The sequence below is a fragment of the Papio anubis genome, chromosome 6 (assembly GCF_008728515.1).
Source record: "Papio anubis isolate 15944 chromosome 6, Panubis1.0, whole genome shotgun sequence".
Lineage (NCBI taxonomy): Eukaryota > Metazoa > Chordata > Mammalia > Primates > Cercopithecidae > Papio > Papio anubis.
In genome coordinates, this window is record NC_044981.1 from 111,295,443 (window position 1) to 111,306,747 (window position 11,305).

An 11,305-nucleotide genomic window follows, 5' to 3' on the forward strand; every position below is an offset into this window, starting at 1 on the left:
ATGAGAGGTCCTCCTTCCAGCTTGACTTCCGAAGCTACTAGAACAAGGGTCAGGATGCTTCCCATCCTCTTCTTTGGGCTTCATCCTCTGTTGAAAGGATTTCTTTCAATGGTACATAACGTCGTCAGTTCCCAAGTTTTATCCTGGGAGTTCCTAGTTCTAGAAAAGGACTGCCTTCAAGGCTGGATCCCAAAGGCAGACGCCCTGGGGGAGAGAGCTGGCGGCCCATGGGGATACGTGAGCTTGATCTTGGACCAGTGAACTTCCACCAGAGGAATGGAGCACCATAAAAACAGGCCAGTTTCTGACTAGGCGCATTGGCTCACGCTTGTAATCCCAAGACTTTGGGAGGCTGAGGTGGGCGGATCACTTGAGGTCAGGAGTTTGAGACCAGCCTGGACAACATGTTGTGGAACCCTGTCTCTACTAAAAATACAAAAATTAGCCAGGCATGGTGGTGCACACCTGTAATCCCAGCTACTCGGGAGGCTGAAGCAGGAGAATCACTTGAATCCAGGAGGCAGAGGCTGCGGTGAGCCGAGATGGCGCCACTGCACTCCAGCCTGGGCGACAGAGTGAGGCTGTGTCCTGAATATAAACAAATTTAAAAAAAGGGCAGTTTCTGCAGGAGCCTCACAGGGGAAGACAAGATGAATTCAAGAGGCTGAAAATCCAATTTTTATGTAAATTATCCAGATGGGCTCCAATGCTTATTCATACTCACCAAAGAAATTGCTCTGTCCTGTATTTTATGTCATTTAGCAGATCAGGTTTATGTCTGTGCCCCAGAGAAAGGACCTATGACATTTACTACATTTGAATTCAAATAGTAATTTTAGGTTAATTTGAAAATTGATTAGGTCAGATGTTTCTGCAGACATGTTTTTGCCCTTTTATGGTATAGGGGGGTCAAATATCCGTTTATGAGTCCAGGATTTCTTTGTAAAAACAGACTTTCAAGTCAATTATTAACATCCACTGGAGTTAAAACATGACCATTTTTAAAGTGCATATTTTCTCAAAAATATCCTTCTTGCATATTTTACCGAAAATATCCTTCTTTTAATTTCTTTTAAAGCATTTGTTTAACTATGAGAAACAGGTAACTATGCAAACCCTAGGACTGTCGTAAGTGAATTAAATGTACCTATTTCTGGATTATCACTATCGATTGTCAGGCTTAATCAGTTAGAAAGTAAAAATAATTTTTACCTCTTTCTGCTAAACTAGAGAACAGAGTGAGTATGGGAAGATGACCTTTTTCCTAGCAAAATGGCAAATTCTCAAGGTCGTAAGTGACAGATTGCTCTCCTGAGTCCCCAGCTTGGCTCCCAGCTGCCAAAAGGTCATCTTCATCTGGATATGTGCAGACACCACACGCTCAGCTCATGCAGAACAACTTCACCCCGAGCCTCCTCCAGCACTCGCTCCATCAATGCCATCATCATCATCCACGCTGGGCAAACCGAGGACCCAGACTCCTCTTTCTTTTCCCCCCTTTCCCTGCCTTCCATGTGTCCTCCAAGTATGACTCAGGACACTACCTACGTCAGTGGTTCCCAAACTTGGCTGAGTATCCGAATCCCCTAAAGGAGGACTTCTTTATTATTTTTTTGGAGATGGCTGGAGTGCAGTGCTGTGACCTTGGCTCACTGCAACCTCCGCCTTCTGGGTTCAAGCCATTCTCCTGCCTCAGCCTCCCGAGCAGCTGGGATTACATGCACCTGCCACCACGCCTGGCTAATTTTTGTATTTTTTGTAGAGATGGGGTTTCACCACGTTGGCCAAGCTGGTCTCGAACTCCTGACCTCAGGTGATCCACACGCTCAGCCTCCCAAAATGCTGGGATTACAGGTGTGAGCCACTGCACTCAGCCCTGCTAAAGGACTTCTAAATGAATTCAGATTTGGAGTCCCTTTCCTAGAGACTGAGTCAGTACATCTGAAAGTGGCCTGAGCGTCTGCATTTTAAAGTCCTCCCCAGCCTCCTAAGGTGATTTAATAATGACCAGGATTTTGGACCAGCTGTCCTAAGCATCTCCATCCCCACTACTGCTGCCCTAGTTCAGCTCCCAGCACCTGCAGCCCCGCTTCTGCCCTCAAGCTCTGCATTCTCTCAGCCATCCTCTACCGCGTTCAACAATACCACAGCACACACTTTGTTAACCAGTGGAAGTATAAAGATGAATAAACCATACTCCTCCCCTCAAGACAACTCTTTCATGAGGGAGATAACCGAGGCAATAGGAATTCATGAGACCACTGCTCTAACTAGAAGAATAAGAAGTACCAGAAGGTCACAAAAGAGGAACTGATTAACTCAACCTGAGAAAGTCTCCTAAAGCTTCACAGAGGAAGGAATGCTGAAGTGGGGATGAAGAGTTGATCAGAAAAAAAGTAAGGATGGGAGGGAGGGAGAGGACATTTCAGATAGTGCTAAGCATGGGGATAATAGGACTACATTGGCTTTTTTTTGTTTGTTGACTTGTGGAAGCGCAGTTTCTGTTCTTATAGGCAAATGTTGGGTTCCTTCTTTCTTTCTTTTTTTTTTTTATTTTTGTGGATACATAATAGTTGTATATTTTTATGGGGTACATTAGATTTTTTTTTGAGACAGGGTCTTGCTCCATCACCCAGGCTGGAGTGCAGTGGTGCAATCTCAGCTCACTGCAGTCTCCGCCTCCTGGGTTCAAGTGATTCTCCTGCCTCAACCTCCCAAGTACGTGGGACTACCGGGTGGGTGCCACCATGCCCAGCTAATTTTTGTATTTTTAATAGAGACGGGGTTTCACCATGTTGGCCAGGCTGGTCTCAAACACCTGACCTCAAGTGCTCCACCCGCCTTAGCCTCCCGAAGTGCTGGGATTGCAGGAATGAGCCACCGTGTGGGGCCCATTCTGTGCTTTACAACTCCCAGCTGTGGAAGTCAGCAAGGCAAGCCACTTAACCTTTCTGAATCTGTTTTATCATCTTATAAACCAGGTTTAATAATAATTACCAAGTAGGCTTGAGGATTTAAAGAGAAAAATGCTTATTAAAACATTCCCAGTCTAATGTTCTCTTTCTTGACATGGGTGGCTACACAGGCATCTGCTTTGTGAGAATTCATTGAATTGTATGTTTTTTTGTGCACTTTTCTGTATGTGTGTTGATGTCAATTAAAAAGTTAGAAACAATTGTCTAGCTTACTGGCGTCTTAATAAATGTTCTAAATATTGGTTCTCTTTCCTCCTTGTCTTTTCCTGTTGGAAGCAGATGACCAGAGCTGGGTTGGATGGCTAATACAGGAATGACATGCCAACATTTGCAAGAGGTGGAATGTGCTGTTACACTGACGTACAAAGAGCAGTAAGATGAAATTTAATAGCAACCAACATGCAGGAGGTTCAAAAAGAAACAGCACAAGTAATGAGTGGAAGATGTGATTTAAGAGGAATTATGAAAAAGCTCAGAGATTTTTAAATGACGCAAACGTAATCTGAGTCAACAGCCCAGCTTTGCCACTAAACTCTATGACCCTCTGCAAAACAAGCAAGCAGATAAACCCAAACTGTAACCAAACCAAAACAGAAATCTCAATACAAGGTTAGGTTTCTGTAGCAGTGTAATGCTCAAATCCTAGAAATAAATAAACCCATTGATTCCTTCATCCATCGGATCATATCTACATTGTAGGCTTTCAGTCATGGAAGCCTCTTCTTAGGATGGGTCTAGACCATTGACCATGTCCAAAGTTCAATGACTAGGATCATGAGAGGTCTTAAAACCATGGCCGGGCACAGTGGCTCATGCCTGTAATCCCAGCACTTTGGGAGGCCAAGGCAGGCAGATCACTTGAGGCTAGGAGTTCGAGATCAGCCTGGCCAGCATAGCAAAACCCTGCCTCTACTAGAAATACAGAAATTAGCAGGGTGTGTTGGCGCCCGCCTGTAATCCCAGCTACCCCAGTGGCTGAGGCACGAGAATCACTTGAGCCTGGGAGGCGGAGGTTGCAGTGAGCTGAGATTGTGCCACTGCACTCCAGCCTGGGCAACAGAGCGAGACTCTGTCTCAAACAAACAATAAAACAAAACAAAACAAAACACTTCATATCATATAAAGATCTGGAGAATTTTTAGTTTTAAGAAAATATTTGGGCCGGGTGTGGTGGCTCACGCCTGTAATCCCAGCTCTTTAGGAGGCTGAGGCAGGCGGATCACGAGGTCAGGAGATCAAGACCATCCTGGCTAACACGGCGAAACTCCATTTCTACTAAAAATACAAAAAATTAGCCGGGCGTGGTGGCGGGCGCCTGTAGTCCCAGCTACTCAGGAGACTGAGGCAGGAGAACAGCCTGAACCCAGGAGGGGGAGCTTGCAGTGAGCCGAGATTGTGCCACTGCATTCCAGCCTGGGTGACAGAGTGAGACTCCATCTCAAAAAAATAAAAAATTTAAAAATTTTAAAAAATAAAATAAAATAAAAAGAAAATATTTGGAGGCTGACTGGGAAGGCTTCAAGCATTTGAAAAGATTTTGTCAAGAGTGATTGGATTTATTCTATGTAGTTCAATGAAGGAAAATTCAGTTCAATAAGGTGAAAGTCTGGAAAAGAGTATTTTGGGCCATTTTAAGGAATGAGGTAGCATTCTCTTTCCCTCTCCCAACATGGCGCCTCAGCAAAAAAGAAGAACAAGAATGGGAAGATTATCTCCCTAACAGACTTTCTGGCTGAGGATGGGAGTACTGGCGGAGGAAGAACCTATGTTTCCAAACCAGTCAGCTGGGCTGATGAAACGGATGATCTGGAAGGAGAATTTCAACGACTCGGCACAGTAATGACGATGATGCGTATAGGGCGCCTCCAACTGACCGTTCCATCCTTCCCACTGCTCCACGGGCTGCTCGGGAACCCAATATCGACCGGAGCCGTCTTCCCAAATCGCCACCCAACACTGCTTTCCTGGGGAACCTCTCCTATGATGTTATAGAAGAGTCAGTTAGGGAATTCTTTAGAGGATTAAACATCAGTGCAGTGCATTTACCACGTGAACCCAGCAATCCAGAGAGGTTGAAAGGTTTTGGTTATGCTGCATTTGAGGACCTGGATTCCCTGCTCAGTGCCCTGAGTCTCAGTGAAGGGTATCTACGTAACAGGAGAATTCGAGTGGACGTTGCTGATCAAGCACAGGATAAAGACAGGGATGATCGTTCTTTTGGCCGTGATGGAAATGGGGATTCTGACAAAACAGATACAGACTGGAGGGCTCGTTCTGCCACAGACAGCTTTGATGACTACTCGTCCAGAAGAGGTGATGATAGCTTTGGAGACAAGTGTCGAGATGGTTATGATTCAGACTGGTATGGCGATGGGGATCGGGATGGGGATCGGGATGGGGATCTGGATGGCCCACGCTGGGACATGGATTGATACGGTGGCCGGGGTCGCTGTGATGACCGAGGCAGCAGAGACTCTGATGGAGGCTGTGATTCCCGGACAGGCAGTGGCGGAAGAGCATTCGGCCGTGGGTACCGCAGGGATGATGTCTACAGAGGACGCGGGGACCGCTATGAAGACCGATACGACAGACAGGATGATGAGTCGTGGAGCTCCAGAGATGAGATGATTACTCTCGGGGTGAGTATAGGCGTGATGATAGAGGTCCCCCCGCCAAAGACCCAAACTGAATCTAACGCCTCCGAGTACTCCTAAGGAAGATGATTCCTCTGCTGGTACCTCCCAGTGCAGTCCAGCTGCTTCTATCTTTGGAGGGGCAAAGCCCGTTGACACAGCTGCTAGAGAAAAAGAAATAGAAGAACCGCTACAGAAGGAACGAGAGAAGTTGCAGCGTCAGCTGGATAAGCCAAAACCAGAACGACGGCCTCGGGAGAGACACCCAAGCTGGCGAAGTGAAGAAACTCAGGAACGGGAACGGTCGAGGACAGGAAGTGAGTCATCGCAGACCGGGACCTCCGCCACATCTGGCAGAAATGCACGAAGGAGAGAGAGTGAGAAGTCTCTAGAAAATGAAACACTCAATAAGGAGGAAGATTGTCACTCTCCAACTTCTAAACCTCCCAAACCTGATCAGCCCCTAAAGGTAATGCCAGCCCCTCCACCAAAGGAGAATGCTTGGGTGAAGCGAAGTTCTAACCCTCCTGCTCCATCTCAGAGCTCAGACACAGAGCAGCAATCCCCTGCAAGTGGTGGGGGAAAAGTAGCTCTGGCTCAACCATCTGAGGAAGGACCAGCAAGGAAAGATGAAAATAAAGTAGATGGGATGAATGTCCCAAAAGGCCAAACTGGGAACACTAGCTGTGGAGGGAACAAAAACCGCTGGAAGGAGTCAGATAGGAAAGATGGCAAAAAGGATCAAGACTCCAGATCTGCACCTGAGCCAAAGAAACCTGAGGAAAACCCGGCTTCCAAGTTCTGTTCTGCAAGCAAGTAGGCTGCTGTCTCTGTTGATGGTGAAGATGAAAACGAGGGAGAAGATTACATGGAATAGACCTCTACATCCTGTGCTTTCTCCTAGTTTTTCTCTACCCTGGAACATTCGAGAGCAAATCAAACCTCTATCCAGACAAGACAAAATAAAACTCACCATCTCCTTAAGACCTTTCTTACCTTTTTTTAAAAACAAAAAATGAAATTCTTCTGCATGCTGCTGCAGCCTTTAAAGTATTGAAGTAACTGGAGAATCGCCAATATAGCCAGAAACAGACTACAGCTTTTTAGAGGAAGAGTTGTGGTGCCTTATGTCACCATGCAGTTGCCATGTGATTAGTGCCTAGGGGCCGCCATTTAGCAGAAATGGTAATGACAGTGATATAACATCTGCAATCTGGTTGGGCAGTAGGGGAGAAAGGTAGAAGGAAAAGTGTGAGATTTCTACCTTTTAGTTTTTATCCTATTGTGGCATATATGAATTCTCAAACATTATCTGAATACATTTTCCACTCTTGGAAAGGTAGATTTAGCCTCAAGTTGGTTTAGTGTCCAGGAGGCTGCCAGCCCCTCCTCTGATTTAATTCTGAGTTTTGGGGGTCAGCCTAGGGGGAATTCCTTTTTTTTAACCCTGCAGAGGGGTAGTTGGGAGTGAGTCTGTAGGCCATAAAGAATAGGACTGCATTGGACCAAAATAAATGGGAAAATCATGGTTTGAAAAGAAGCTTTTGGGAAGTGATGAGTCATTTTGCACCAGGTAATAGGGGAACATTGTGTGACCTCCAGCAAACACATGAATGGTTATTTCCTGGAGCCGGGAGCACTTGGGGGTCGTGGCAATTCTCAGTGTTTTCTGTGTCCTGGTTTTACCCTTTCTAAACACTGTCCTTTCTGCAAGTTTGAATATATCCACGTTCGGTTGAAACCTTGAAGCTAAAAATGTAGACTCTTATCGTCATCTTAAGTTCTTCATGCTACTCTTAACCTCCCAAAAAGCAGTCTCTAAGTCACATAGATAATGTCTTGGGCATTTTCTCTCTCAGCCATGGAGAGCTATGAAAGGAAGAATCACTGCTTTTCTCAAGCAAATCAGTTTCTTGATGTCTTTTGGTTCTCACTCCTTGCTCGCTCCTGATGCTTTGACCCCTTTTGTAGAGCAGAGTGCTCTAGAATAATGGATGGTCTTGGACGGTGGATAAAGGTGGATAAATAGGGACAGGGACAGTTAAATTGGGAGCCTTTCTTATAACCTTGATGGGTTTTCTCCCCGCAAGTTTCCTTCTCCACTGAAATGCCACACCAATGCTTGTTGGATTTATGAGGTGACCAGACCAATGTGTTGTTTTATTTTTTTTTTTAAAGCTTCCCTTGAGAGAACAAATGGTAATGGAGAGAACTATTTGACAAGGTCCTGGTTTCTCTTGCAACACAGTAGCTAAACTTGCCTGCTCGAATGTGCATTTTTGTAAGGATCAGCTTGGTAGACAGTGTTAGCAGAGAAACCACACCTTGATCTTGGTTTGCAAGATCTTGGTCTCCCATCAGTCCTAGATTAGGCCCTGTTCAGCCATGCAGGGATGTTGGTTTATGCGTGCTGCAGCGGTGGGCATAGTGAATATAATTTACCCAGTGGACAAAGGTGTGTACCGAGTGAGTTTAAATAATTGGTACGGATTGGCCAGTAGCTAAGAAGTGGGCTTTTAAAGAGTGTTGAAGATTGAAAGGTTTTTTGTTTTTGTTTTTGTTTTTTTTAAACAAAAAAAACCCCCATTGATTGTAGATAATGAAAAGCTAGGGTTTGCCCTCTTCATGTCTACTCTCCTTCCAAATAGTTATATCCAAAACTGTTTTTCCCTGTCCCCTACCTTGTTCCCCCTGTTAAAATAGAAATGGGGATTGATTAATGTCCCGCTCCTGAATACATGTAAAATTTGTACAAAAATATCTTCTATGAAAGTGATTTGTAATCTGTAGACTTGTTACCTGGGAGATGTCTTGATATAAAATCCCATCCTTTGGGTTGTGGATTTTTTATTTTCTCCAAATAAATCTGATCTTTAAAAAAAAAAAAAGGAATTTTTTCTACCGCTCGTGATTGGGGCTATCTAAAACTGGAATGGTTCCCGTCTGTCGCTGGCAGTATTTAGCAGAGGCTCTGTGGCTACACATCATGGCCATTATAGATCGCATTTTTATTTTAGGCGGGGTGACAGATTATATGCCTCTGTTATGGGTTAAATTGTTTTCCCCAAAAAGGATAGGTTGAAGTCCTAACCCCTAGTACCTGTAAATGTAACTTTATTTGAAAATAGGCGCTTTGCAGACGTGATCACATTACGATGGGATCATGAGGATCCAGTAAGACTGGTGTCCTTATGAGAAGAGACACACGGACAGGGAGAAGGCCAAGTGGAGACACAGGCGTGCAGAAGGGGAGGTGGCCATGGAGCACCGGGGGGAGGGAAAGTTGTCATGCAGCTCCAGGCCAGGAACGCCAAGGATTGCTGGCAACAACCAGAAGGCGGGAGAGAGCGCACAGCTCTGCTGACACCTTGATCTCAGACTTGCAGCCTCCAGAAATGCAAGAGAATACATCGCTGTTGCTTTAAGCCGCTCAGTTGGTGGTACTTGGTTTTCCTAGCAGCCCTAGGAAATGATTACAGCAAAACCCTTTCCCTTTCACAGCCTCCGAATCCTTATCAGCCAGATAGCAACAATACAGGTAGGCCTGCCCAACCAAGTTACCTGACATACAGATTGCTCTGGCCTTTTGCAGCCACCCCCATGGTGACCGTCTTGCCCCTCAACCCTCTTGTCCTTGGTGCCCCCTCAGCAATGCCCATGACTGCTGAGTGCCTGGGAGACCCTCTGTCCATTTTGCCTTTCCCTTCTAGCCCTGCTTTCAAGTCCAGTGTTGCTCAGGGCTCCGAGTCTGGGGGCTCTGCGAGGCCAACGGTGGAGGCCAGCAAGCTACAAAAGCTCTGTCTTGTTGTCTGTAAGAATCAATAAGCATTGAGATCTCTAGCCCCCCACAGAGGGAAAAGGCTTTCTGAGATGCAAACAACTCACCTACAAATGAACTTCTGGAATACACAGTCATCTGTGAGTGCAGGAACAGTCTGTGTCGGTCGCTCAGGCCCAGTTTGTAGATAAAGTTGTAGCAACACAGTATATTGTAACATTCACCAGTCCAGAAAGGCACTGAGAGGGCTCAGAAAGCAACTCATTTTTCCTCCTACTGAAACTCAGGAATGTCCTTTGAGGACTTTTGCTGAGATATGCGAATGATTTACTTTTCAAAAAAACTAAGTCAGGACCTCCGTGTGATTCTCGCCCAAGTCCTTCTTATCATGTGTAGAACTTCTCTGGGTGCCTGATTCTCCCCGTGGTGGCAAACAAACAGGGCCTGTGTGGGCCAAGGCGCAGAGCCAGGGAGGAAGGGTATGGGGCGTTCTCCCAAGGACAGCAAGTACAATCTGGCCCTCCCTCTGACCTCCTTTGAAGACATTGAGGACTTGGAGTCCTTGCGTCCCCTATGATCCAGTGTGTCCTTGATTGAGTGATGCTACTCTCCCTGCACTCCACCTCAGCCAAACAGCTCCACTTATCCACTTTATATATTGGGGTGTCACATAATATTGTACTTGGTAAGAATGTCCCCTGCTCACGTATGTATGTATGTGTGTACCAATTTGAAGACCACTCTTTCTAGCCTGAAGCACATTGCAATGTGTTACATGGTGCCCCCCGCAAAGACATGCCTTGCCTTAATCCCTGGAGCCTTTAAGGTGATGTTCTTTGGAAAAAGGATCTTTGCAGATGTAGTTAAGTTAAAGATCTTAAGCTGAGATCATCCTGAGTTATGTGGTGGGCCATAAATCCAATGACAAGAGTCCTTATAAGAGAGAGAAGAGAAGAACACACAGACCCAGACAGAAGAGGAGAAAGTCTTGTGAAGACATTGGCAGAGATTGGAGTGATGCAGCCACAAGCCAAGGAATGCCTGGAGCCACCAGAAGCTGGAGGAGACGACGCAGGATCCTCCCGTGGAGCCTTCAGAGGGAGTGTGGCCCTGCCAATCCTTTGATTTCTAACTAGGATTTTTTTTTTTTTTTTTTTTTTTGAGATGGAGTCTCGCTCTGTTGCCCAGGCTGGAGTGCAGTGACCCAATCTCAGCTCACTGCAACCTCCGCCTCCTGGGCTCAAATGATTCTCCTGCCTCAGCCTCTTTTTTTTTTTTTTTGTCATTTATAGATTTTAATGAATATCTTTGGCAAAGAAGTTTGATACAACCCAGTATAGAAACATAAAACATCTAGTACAATGCCTGTCACAAACTATATCAGAAAAGACTGACCTTTCACAAGCCCATCAAAAATATTTGAGCTCTGCATATATTGAGTATTTCTTTTTCTTAAGTAGACCTGTTTAGAAGTTTTTTTAAAATTATTGTTTTTTAATTATACTTTAAGTTCTAGGGTACATGTGCACAACGTGCAGGTTTGTTACATATGTATACATGTGCCATGTTGGTGTGCTGCACCCATTAACTCGTCATTTACATTAGGTATATCTCCTAATGCTATCCCTCCCCGCCAGCACACAATAGGACCTGATGTGTGATGTTCCCCTTCCTGTGTACAAGTGATCTCATTGTTCAATTCCCACCTATGAGTGAGAACATGCGGTATTTGGTTTTCTGTTCTTGCGATAGTTTGCTGAGAATGATGGTTTCCAGCTGCATCCATGTCCCTACAAAGGACATGAACTCATCCTTTTTTATGGCTGCATAGTATTCCATGATGTATATGTGCCACATTTTCTTAATCCAATCTGTCACTGATGGACATCTGGGTTGATTCCAAGTCTTTGCTATTGTGA

The 11,305-nt window shown here is 45.3% G+C and overlaps 1 pseudogene across 1 annotated transcript; it reads left to right on the top strand.

The window, feature by feature from the left end:
• On the top strand, positions 1–8,496 carry LOC101010975 (annotated as a pseudogene). The gene is made up of 2 exons (XR_004184512.1): positions 1–237; positions 4,623–8,496. The product of XR_004184512.1 is annotated as a eukaryotic translation initiation factor 4B pseudogene (transcript).
• The last annotated feature ends 2,809 nt before the right edge of the window (positions 8,497–11,305 follow it).